Source organism: Dipodomys spectabilis, unplaced genomic scaffold (genome assembly GCF_019054845.1).
Source record: "Dipodomys spectabilis isolate Male_0828 unplaced genomic scaffold, ASM1905484v1 ptg000065l, whole genome shotgun sequence".
Taxonomy (NCBI): Eukaryota; Metazoa; Chordata; class Mammalia; order Rodentia; family Heteromyidae; genus Dipodomys; species Dipodomys spectabilis.
In genome coordinates, this window is record NW_024870742.1 from 857732 (window position 1) to 868557 (window position 10826).

The following is a 10826-nucleotide window of genomic DNA, read 5'->3' on the forward strand; positions in this document are numbered from 1 at the left end:
TCCTATTTATACTCTGGCATACGTACTTTGAGTGTTATGACTGTATTAATCCACCATCTCCCTCTCTATTCTTCTGTCCTACTCCCCTTAAGCCCAGATCTCCCTTTTAAGATTTGTTTCAACTTCATGGTATTTTGTTCAATATCTCTGCCTTTGGCACTTGGCTTTGGTATTGCCACATTTTCTCTTCTATGTTTGACCTACATTAATGAGTATATTTTTCCACATTTTTAATCTCTAAGTGGCTGAGATAGGTATTCTTTACTATTCACCTTCTGTCCTAAATTCAGAATTGGACCTTCAGGACCATCCAATACAGCTTTTCTCTTCTCTACACACTGAAGATGGAAGGAAAATCTTTTCCATGCTCTCAGCATGATGCTATCCTTCATGAATTTCCATCACTTACTATTTCAGCAGTCTGAATTTAAAGTCATGTTTTCTGCATCATATTCACAGAGTTGAAGTGAATATCGAGGGTAATTTATCTAGTATTGGAATTTTAGGAATGGTCTTAATTTCAGATGATAGAAGCAGGATTCAGTTTAATTATGCAGATTCCATTATATAGTAAGCTTTGTAGTCTTCTAAATTTTTAATAAATTTAGTTACTTTTTATTAATAATTTAAAAAGTTTTATTTCAGTATTTGAAATCTTGCCCAAATTATTTTAAAATTTTCATGTTTAGCTAGACTGAATTTTTCCCCTCTTTCCCCCACTAGTTCAGGTTATGTCTCCTTTGGATTTATGGTTTGAGAGTCCAAGGGAAGAGGGTAAACAGAGACATGATCATTACTCAGATATCTCCTTCCTCTTCTGTTTCTCCTATTCTTGTTGAGAGGAAGACTGGAGCAGGGAACAAGAGTGATGCTTGACTTCATCATACAAGGGAGCATTCCTGGCATGTCAATTGTTGTTTCTTAGAATCATTTAAACTGATTACTCTTGTCTTCCCTGTAACAGTAACCTAACTGTGGTGCCCTGGGTGCAGGAGGAAGCACACTAATAGGTTATTACTTGGAAATTGGTATTTTATATCTCAACTTACTACTACAAAAAATATAAAGCTTTGGCTACATAAATGCAAAGGCACTGACTGTCCAACAATACCTTAGTGAGGAATAGGCAATTCCACTCAGCTCACCCCACCTTTCTTCTCCTCCCTTTCCCTTCCCGCATATGTCCTCCCATACCTCCTTCTTTTTTTGTGTCTCTCCTCAATATTTATCTCTAACTTCTCTCTTTTTATCTTTCAGTAGCAAGTGATTTGGATTATCAGACAATACATAAATAATTGAACAATTTTTTCTCTTTTTTTGAGATTATTCTTAAGAAGTGAGCTCTAGAAGAGCACCAGTTACTTACACCTAGCTACTAGTTAGGTTCAGATTTGACAACTGCAATTCGAAGCTATTTGAAGTAGATAAACCTAAGAGATTCTTTTCTACACTTGTAGTAAAAAGGAAGAAGTGAAGGTGTGGCTCTGATGGTATAGTGCAAACATTGAGAATTAAAGCCCAGATAGACCTCAAGGCCTGGAGTTAAAACCTCAGTACTAGCCCAATAAAAAAAATGAGTCGTTCATCTTTGAATAGGGAGATTTCTCCAAAAATTCATACCCAGGACAATTTTCAAGGTTCAAGACTATTTCAAAGGCTTTTTTTTTTTTTTTTTTACAAATTAATCCATTCCTCTGCTTGATTCACCTTATGAAAAATAGGAGTCACACTTCACATTATAAAGTATGAGCAATGCTAAACAGTTCTTACCATTTTTCAATGTAAAGGAAACATGGGAGAGGAATTCACCTCACTTGGGTGAGCTAGGTTTGACTCACTGACAGACTTTTGCAAGTAAATGAGGGTTTGTTGACATGTAAAGAAGTCTGTTCAGATGGGAGAAAACAAGTTAGCTTGAATCAGAGTAAGTTTATTCCTATGATATGATAAAGAGAAGCTCATCTCAGAGAATACTCTGCAAAAAGTAATTTCAAAAGGATTAAAAACCCATGCCTATGTTGTGAACAACCAAGTTTTCACAAACAAAAACACTTTCCTGAGCCATGAAAAGATAAGTTAGAGCAAAAGGAACTATATTAAATTTATATCTGAGTTAATATCTAAGTTATATCTAAGTTAATATCTGAGTGATAGATGTAAAAGAGTCCTGTAATCAAAACTAAACTACAAATTGTTCATCATGTCCCTTACAAGAATCTCCTAGAGGGGCCTTGCTAAATCTGTCACAGAAGACTGGGTTCCTGCAATTTTCAGTTATGCTTAGGGTTCACTTTCTTCTACAGTTGCTTAGTTTGCAAACCTCTCATACTACATACAGTGTCTTGAAAAAGGTGCTGTCTTGCTAGGCACCTAAGGGATTTTTGTGCCACTGTGAATATTCATCATATGTCTTCTTGTAATAATACCTGCCAATATGAAGTCCTTTCGTGATAAGAATAATAGTTTCTGTACCCTTTGTTCCACTGACAAATCTTAGATATAAATATAGCCAGGTGCTGGTGGCTCACGCCTGTAATCCCAGCAACTCAGAAGGCTGAGATCTGAGGATCACGGTTCAGTGCCAGCCCTGGCTGGAAAGTCCATGAGATTCTTATGTCCAATACACCATCAGAAAACCAGAAGTGGGGTTATGTCTCAAGCGGTAGAGCCCTCACCTTGAGCTGAAGAGCACAGGGACAGCACCCAAGCTCAGAGTTTAAGGCCCAAAACTGACAAAAAAAATAACAAAACAAGAAAACAATGTGTGTGTGTGTGTGTGTGTGTGTGTGTGTATGACGAGAGGAATTACATTTAAATACAAATAGATATATATGATTCACCTTCAAAATATAACCAAATATAAAATATATTTACATTATGTATATATATTTACATATATAATATGTTCACATTGTATCTGTATGTTTCAAAATATATTTGTAATTTATATCCAAAGAGTACATCTGAAGATTTTGGGGAAAAATGTAGAGTTTCTAAAGACTTACCACTGACCCATCATATTTCAATAATTTTTTACACTTATTACATTGTCTTGAGTACTAAGACTAAATGATTATGAAACAGAGTAGTTGTTTTATTCCTTATAATTTTGGATTAGAAACATCTACTTACTTGGTATGAAACCTACCAAGATGTGATCTTGAAATCACACTCCACGAACAGGACATGTACATAAATTTAGCAATGTACAGGTCTTAAACTATTATTGGAATCCTGTATCTTACATACACTCAGTTTTCTTAGAGTCAGCTACATATACAAACATGCATACATAGTCATGCTCACATCATTTCCATACTCACATGACATAATAAATGTAACACTGTAATAAAAATATTATAGATACTGAAAAAGAAAACATTTGCAAATGTAATTTATATTTTAAATATAATGTATTATTGAAATACTAATGAAAGAGCTGCTGAGAAGAAATACTAATGTGCCCTCCTAAAGAGCATGTTTGTCTTTCCAAGCATCATTATTTACATCCTTCTTTCTCCCCATAAAAATTTAAATAACTACAGAATTCACCTACATGTTCCTTAATCATCAACTGAATAAATTGTTATATATATATATATATATATATATATATATATATAAATACATATATACACAATGATGTGTTATTTAGCCACACATAATAATGAAATCATACCATATTCAACAAAAGAGAAGGAACTGGAAAACTTCACATTAAAGCAATAAGCCATACCCGGAAAAACAAATACTAGATTTCTCATGTGCAGACTCTAGACCCAGAAAATAAAATGCCTGAGCCAGGTGTAAAAGATGGAACTATTTAAGTTTGGGAAAAAATGAGTGAGGACATGAAGAGAAATAGTGTGGAGTAAATATGTTCAAATACTGTATAAGTTAGTATGATGACATAATAAAACATATAAAAACAGGATAATAAAATTAATAAAAAGAATAAAATTTAGCAAGCTATATTATGTAGACATATGTGTTTACAATAAAAATACTTTGAGAAATTAATATTTGCTAATAAAAACACAAAACTTCATTCTAGTTGTTATAAGTTCATTTGTTCAAATATTTCCCTGATGAATTAAAAGGAGAAACTGGTTTTGCTAATTTAGAAAGACAATCTTGTCCAAGTAGCATTAAAGTATTCTAGTTAAATACTGTCAATATTTTATTGTTCAATCAAATTAATTATTATATTAGAATATTTCCATTTTAATCTTCAAAATATTATCTCTATAGGCATATACGTTTTGATACTTATTGAATATATTTTCTTTACTTAATTTCTATATACCATTTTCTGAATGTACTTTGGTGTATGCAATTAGGATATATTATACCTGACCAGGAAATCGATTATACAAAATTTTTATCAAAAATGCCTATAACAAAATAAAGAGGTAAATCCAAATTATGTATATTTGAAGACAATGCTTTTTTAGTCCTCTTCTCACATTTCTCATTCCCTTCTTGAGAATAAAACATATAGTAAGGAAATGCTGAAAATGTTTTGGAGAAATAGGTTGACTTTAAACCAATGCATTTTTGTATATATCCAGAAAAGCTAAATTTTTACCTTATCATTTTCCTTAGGCTTTATACTCAGGTTTAATATCTGATGGTGACAGACATATCTATATCTATCTATCTATCTATCTATCTATATCTGTATATATAGATAAATAGATATAAACATATTTAACAGTGGCTAAATTTAGGCTGAGGAATCTAGGTACAATACTCATGCAGATAGACCTCATCAGTCATGAGACCATGATATCACAAAGTTAACCCATGCTTACTGGTACCATGCTCATGAGATTTTGTGTGTTATAAACGTTGGTTATTAGCATTTGTTTTGTAATCAACATCATTTCATGGGTTAGGAACTAAAGTGATACATTATATTCAGAACAAAATTTAAGGAGCCATCTAAATTTACCAAGGTACACATCATTTAATACAATGTTTTTAAAATGCAAGCTAATGGAAATAATTTATGAAAAAAATCAACATTTAAAATAAATACAGAATCTGTATGACTGATTTTTCTTTTAGCCCAATTGCACTATGGCTTGCATGATGACTTTTCTGGTTATACGTTTAGTTAGGTCTTGATATTTACTTGGAGAACTTATGTTCTTTCATATATTCATTTGTTACATCAAAGAGGAAATGAATTCCATGCCAGAGTCAATATCCATAATAATGATTCAGTTGTATCCTGCTACTTTGCCAAAGTTTCTAATCAGCTCATGTAACTTGGGTCTTTTTTGTATCTAACTAAATAGGTATGCAATATTGTCAGTACTAGAAAGATTTTGACCACCATTTTTTCAAATATTATTTTCTAGAAACTACTTCTCTCCTTTCATGAAATTTTAATTTCATTTATATAATGTGCTGATGTTTTCCTTTACATAACCCACATCCAGTCTTCTACAATCATGTAATTTGGAGTAGTTTAAATTATGTACAGTCATATACACTGCTCAGATTCTATTATTTGGATATTTTGTTCTTAAATCAGTAGTATTTAGTTCTCAATATGGATACTATTGGACTTATTCATTGAATTTCTGAATTTTTAAGTATATCATGATTTTTGTGATTTGATATTGTTGCATTTTATTCTTCTAAATATGTGCAGATCATACTTCACATAGTTACATGTGTTTTAAACAATTCGATCCATTCAAGGGATTTGATATATGAGGTTCATCTAGATGAATTTAATTACAAATTAACAGAACCTTATTTCTGAGACAGAGTTATATTTATGGCTCTACTCAAATTAACATGTATTTGAGGATTTAGTATTTACAAAAAAGGGGGGCACAACATAGGTTTGTTGCTGCTGGAGTTCTACTTTGTTGGTTGTTTGTCAACACATATGTGCATTTTATTTTAATTGTTTTGTGTCTTTATTTTTTTTCATATAACATAAAGCACAAAAAGCATCAGTGATTCAGATCTTTTCCAAATAGAATTCTAAGACATTTGAAGTTTTGTGACAACTGAGAATGAGCAGGTCTTCTTAATGGAGGGAGTATCAGAATAACAGAGCCAATGTTTGACATGATTTGAATTCTTCTTCCTCTTGCCTCACTGTTTCCAATGGTATTACTTCAAAGTCTTTAGTGGAAAGAAAATAATTTTGTCTGTGTGAACTCAGAATTTTTGGTTCAATTGAGACACACTACACATTCATATTTGATTTTAACTCTAAATTCTTCTTTCCTCAGTTTTAAAAGACAGATGTGAATTTATAATGCTAAAATTAAATAAAATAAAATCTACACATTTATATGAATTGGGCCAAACTATTTTCACTTCACACTATATGTAATATACAGTGTAATAATGATAGGGTGTAAAATAATATGTAATAATTGACTTTTTGGAAAGTCAATTACAGTGTATTTTGTGAGAAAATGAGAAATAGTAAAAATTATTTGATTATATTAAAAAAATGAAAGTTACACCTCAAAATAACTCATAGCTATAAACTAATGCTGAAAATAACATTGTTTATTGGAAAAAAGCCTGAAATTTCAATAAGCTTGTTTTTTTTAAATGGACTTGGTTCTGGGCTTGGATCTAGCTACTCAGGAGTCTGAGATCTGAGGCTAATGATTCAAAGCCAGCCTGGGCAGAAAAGGCCATGGGACTTATCTCCCATAAACCATCTGAAAACCAGAATTGGCATTGTGGCTGAGTGATACAGTAGTAGTCTTGAGCAGAAGAACTGAGAGACAGTGCCCAGGCCAACAGTTCAAGCCTCACAACTGACAAAAAAAATTTACATGGATTTTTAGTTTATTATTTCATGATTATTTATGAGTGGTTGTTCAGTGAAAAATGTCATTGGTGTTTATATTTTGTGTTAGCATAAAATGAGCCTACTATTATCTTAATTTAATTTTAAAAATTACTCTCTGATTCTAGGACAGCATAAATTTTGTGTGTAGTGGTTAAGACCAGATTGTCTTTCTGAAAAAAAAAATTATATCACCTCCAAAAAGGAGGGACAAAAGGAAAATAAATGACAGGAAACTTACTATATAATAATCTTAATGGACTATTAGTCTTTCAGTTTGTTTTAACTTTTAAGAAAAAAATAAAGAAAATCTTGATAATATTTTATTAAACATCTAAATTTCTTCATTCTTTTCATTTAAGATTCACTTTAAAAAGAAATTCAACAGGTCCATCTCATTGTTGCAATGGATCCACCTGTATCCCTATTTAAACGATTTGTTTTTCCCTTCCCCTCCACAAATTATATTAACATCAAATACAGTGAAAGCAGGGGTTATACTGTGGGGGAGGGACATACAAAGCAACAAAGATAAATATGTTAGAAACAATTGCATAAAAGCAAAAATATTTGAATACTTATATGTTGAAAAATGAACTTTACAATTTTGGCGGAGGGAGGGGAGAGAGGAAGGGGGCGGGGGAGGGGGGAGAGAGATGAGAAGAGATGGGAATGGGAAACACAGGAGGAGGCAACAATGCTTGATAAGAAGATATGGAACCAACGCAGATGCCCCTCAGTAGATGAATGGATCAAGAAAATTTGGTATATATACACAATGGAATTCTATGCCTCTATCAGAAAGAATGACATTGCCCCATTTGTTAGGGAATGGAAAGGCTTGGAAAAAACTATATTAAGTGAAGTAAGCCAGGTCCAAAGAAACATAAGTCCCATGGTTTCCCTTATTTGCAATATCTAGTATATGTCTGAGTCAAGCAAAAAATGTGATTAGTTGATGTTAGGGAAATGAACCCTAAGATATGTATTCAAATGCTTTTTTTTCTTTCATATGATTGTTTCTAACACATTTATGAGTATTTCTTTGTTGCTTTGTATGTCCCTCCCCCACAGTATAACCCCTGCTTTCACTGTATTTGATGTCGCTATAATTTGTGGAGGGGAAGGGGAAAAAGAAATCGTTTAAATAGGGATACAGGTGCATTCATTGCAACAATGAGATGTGCAAGTCTTTATGTCGAAAATGAACTTTGCAACTTTTGTGCGGGGGGAGATATAAGTTGGGGAGGGCGAGGAGAGGATGGGCAGGGATGGGAAGGGGAAACAAAGGAGGAGTCTACAGTGCTTGATAAGAAATGTACTCATTATCTTGCCCATGTAATTGTAAACCCTCTGTATGGTATTTTCCCAATAAAAACATTAAATTAAATTAAATTTAAAAAAAGAAATTCAACAGGTGACAGTAATTTTTCCTTTCTTTTTTAAAGAAATGTTCATTTCATTATTATAGTGTATCGCACAATGTACCCTGAAAACATTTGATAAGGAAAAACTTTATTCCCATTCTTTGCCTTGCTTCAGTCTGTATTTAAAGCTGCATCCCACATCTTAGCCACTCTATTGTCTGTATTCTCATTTCAAACATTTCAATGAGTTTTCTTTCCCAGCAAAGTTTTACAAATGGCATGCTTTCATTCATTGTGCTTTCCAAAATATATCTCACAAATGCCAATAATGAAACCCAACCTGAAACATCTGTGGATTTTTCCACTAATGATGCAATGTATTCCCTTTCCATACTCCTTAGAACCAGCTTTTCACAGGCATTAATTGTTCTGTCAGTTCCATGCTTTAGAACTGCAGCATTTGACAATGGCATACGTGTAAATTTTTTTTAACACATTTGGATTGTTTTCAGCAAGGACTGTCTTCATAGAAGATGGTAATAGGTGAGTTTTGCAATTATGTAGTTCAAAAGGGCTCTGAGTAGTGCATATAGAATATCAATTTAAGAGACTAAATATTTAAATGAAATCCCATAATATATATTCCTTCAATTTTCTGGCTAAAGTGTTCTACAATCTAGCTATTTTTAAAAGAAATATTATACGTTGTTTCTTTGTTGACAATGTAATTGGAAGACTTAAAATTTTCATATATCATGGCTGTTTTAAATGAGGTGGATGTACCAGAACTTTTGGGACAGCATTAATGTTTGAATGTTGGATGGGAATTTTTTGGGAATTGTGGCAGGTTTTCATGATATGAGAAGAAAAGCAAAAGGCCATACTAATACTTTTATCTCTACGTTGTTATATTAGTTTATTCAAACACAAATTTACACACAAACACACAGATATACAATCATGTAGAAAGAAGACCCAGTCAGTGTGCAAGAAAATATTTTAATAGAAATTCCATAAAATATTTAGTCTGCTGAGATCTGATTAGAATTTATAGAAATATCTATTTGCTTCCACTCCTGGACAAGTCATTATCATTGGTGAAGATGGTGCCATTTGATTTTAGAATGCCCCAGAAAGAGCTATGTGTAAAAGAAAAATGACTTTTGATTTCCTCCCAGACTGAAGAGAATACCTGAATAGTTCTTCTGGAGATTAAGTTTTTCAGAGTGAAACCCATGAGAACATAGATGCTCATCTTCTTACTTCTTTTATCTTTTAATCATTCTAGGTCAAAATCATTTCTCTTTGACATATCCCCCACATTGACATTGTCTTGTCGTAGGCCCCCAAAGCAACATAACCAACTGAATGAACATACACTGAAACCTTCAAACTTGTAAATCTGAAAAAGCCTTTCTGCTTAATAAATGGACAATATCACTTAGTATGGTAGGTTATAACTCTAACTCAGAAGTCTAGTCTTTCTAACAATGTAGAGTATATTAAAATGTACTTCCTTATAAAATATCTAATTCCATGTTGCTTTTTGTGTTTTTGTTTCTGTTGATCCGAGAGCTTAAACTCAGGGCCTGGTTGGTGTTTTGTGGTCAAGGCCAGTGCTTTACATACAATTTGAAGTGGTCGTTAATTGGAGATAAGAATCTAATGAACTTTCTTACTCAGGCTGGCTTTGAACTGTGATCTTCAGATCTCAATCTCTTTTTTTCCCGTTTCTCTCATTTTTTAAATTGTCAATATACCATTCAGAGGGGTTACAATTACATGGGGAAGTTAATGAGTACATTTCTTATCAAGCATTGTTCCCTCCTCCTTTGTTTCCCCTTCCCAGCCCTTCCCATCCTCCCGCTCTTCCCAGCCCCCACCTCCCGACATAATTGTGAAGCTTGTTTTTCGACATAACCTCTTGTACATCTCATTGTTGCAATGAGTCCACCTGTATCCCTATTTAAACAATTTGTTTTTTTCCCTTCCCCTCCACAAATTATACCAACATCAAATACAGCGAAAACAGGGCTTATACCATGGGGGAGGGACATACAAAGCAACAAATAAATCATCTTATAAATATGTTAGAAACAATCGCAAGAAAGAAAAACAAATTGAATTCTTATATTGGGGTTCATTTCGCCTAACATCAACTTATCTGACTATTTCTTAACTAGCTAAGATTACATCCTTAAACCAACATGTTGCATATTTCGTGTAATTCCAATTCTCACTATTGTATAGATGCTCCTAGTACAATGTAAAAAAACGTAAAACTATGGATATTTGTAAAGTATAAAATGAAAGAAGAATTTTCAACCTTTACATAATCTATGCAAAATCTATACTAAACAATTGATATTTTACTGTACCTTTCGTGCAACTAGTTTGATATAATTTAATACTTGTCAGGCCAAGATTCTCTGTATTCTACCAGATATTTACTTTTTCAAGTATGTATGTATATGTATATGTATATGTATATGCATATGTATATATATGTGTATGTATATGTACATGTACATGTATATGTATATGTATGTTTATCTATATATCTTCCAATGTGGATTATCAGACTTGAACCTTTGCTTGTTTTGCTGTTCAGCAGTTGAACCTGGTTG